The following is a 1,664-nucleotide window of genomic DNA, read 5'->3' as shown; positions in this document are numbered from 1 at the left end:
CCTCCAGCCCCTGCACCCCTCCCTATCTCTGTAACATCCTCCAGCCCCTACACCCCCTCCCTATCTCTGTAACCTCCTCCAGCCCCTGCACCCCTCCCTATCTCTGTAACCTCCTCCAATCCTGATCTCTCGAGGGTGCTTCGCTTCGTATTTCTCCGTCCTTGAGGGCCGTGCCTTCATATTCCCAGGATCTTGATCTCCGGAATTCCCTCCCTAAATCTCACCACTTCCTCCCTCTCTCCTTGTCCCTCTCCCTCTCTCTCTCTCTCGCCTCCTTTGAAACTCTCCGCAGTGTTTGAGGTTTTGGTGAGCTGATGGATCATCTCATCATGTGACTTGAGGTCAAAACGCATTTGGATCATTGCCGCTGTGATGCTCTTGGGACATTGGCACAATATTAAAGGTGCTATATGAATTCAGGTTTTGTTCATGTCATGTTTGAACTGTTTGATTCGTTCTAGTTCACATTGATGTTGATGACAGTTTCTGATATTACTCTGAAGCCCAGGTTTTGGAAAGGTGAGCCAAGATGGCCGACCCCTCAACTGCTGTCCCTGCCCTGGGAGTGTTTGATGGGGGGACAGTGTAGAGGGAGCTTTACTCTGTGTCTCATCTCAGTCCAAGGTGGCTGACCCCTCATCTTAGTTCAAGATGGCCAACACCTCATCTCAGTCCAGATGATGGTCGACTCCTCAACTCAGTCCTGAAGATGGTCGACCCCGAAAAACCGTCCAAGATAGCCAAACCCTCAACTCAGTCCAAGATGGCTGACCCCTCATCTCAGTCCAAGATTGCTGACCCCTCAACTCAATCCAAAATGGCCCACCCCTCAACTCAGTCCATAATGGCCGATCCCTCATCTCAGTCCAAAATGGCCGATCCCTCATCTCAGTCCAAAATGGCCAATCCCTCATCTCAGTCCAAGATGGCTGACTCCTCATCTCAGTCCAAGGTGGCTGACCCCACATCTCAGTCCAAGGTGGCTGACTCCTCATCTCAGTCCAAGGTGGCTGACCCCACATCTCAGTCCAAGGTGGCTGAGCCCTCATCTCCGTCCAGCAGATGGCTGAACCCCTGATTGTGAGACTGTGGTCCACCCCAAAGGAGTCTAAGTTGTGTTTCTGTACTGTATGATGCGTGATTGCAGCCAGCAGAGGGAGGGCAGAAACAGCAAGCCTGATGCGAACTACCATCAAACCCTGCTGCATTTTCAAGATCCATCTCACTGGGATTCATCCCTAACCCTCCTAAACACCGAAACTTGCAGGGCACTTCACATCTGCCAACTTCAGACCACTGGCTCGGTGCTTCAAGATCACAGCAACGGTGAGAGCCCAACCATCTTTCAGAGATGCTGCTTTTGGGAGCAAACTCAGGTTCGGAAAGGATCAGTGACAAAAACCGAAACATTCACCATTTCAGTCAATGCTCGGGAAAGGGTTAGATACAGAGCAAAGCTCCCTCTACACTGTCCCCCATCAAACACTCCCAGGACAGGGACAGCACGGGGTTAGATACAGAGCAAAGCTCCCTCTACACTGTCCCCCATCAAACACTCCCAGGGCAGGGTCAGCACGGGGTTAGATACAGAGTAAAGCTTCCTCTACACTGTCCCCGATCAAACACTCCCAGGACAGGGACAGCACGGGGTTAGATACAGAGCA

The sequence above is a fragment of the Rhincodon typus genome, unplaced genomic scaffold (genome assembly GCF_021869965.1).
Source record: "Rhincodon typus isolate 14 unplaced genomic scaffold, sRhiTyp1.1 hic_rhity00000066, whole genome shotgun sequence".
NCBI classification, from domain to species: Eukaryota; Metazoa; Chordata; class Chondrichthyes; order Orectolobiformes; family Rhincodontidae; genus Rhincodon; species Rhincodon typus.
This window is presented reverse-complemented; position numbering follows the sequence as displayed.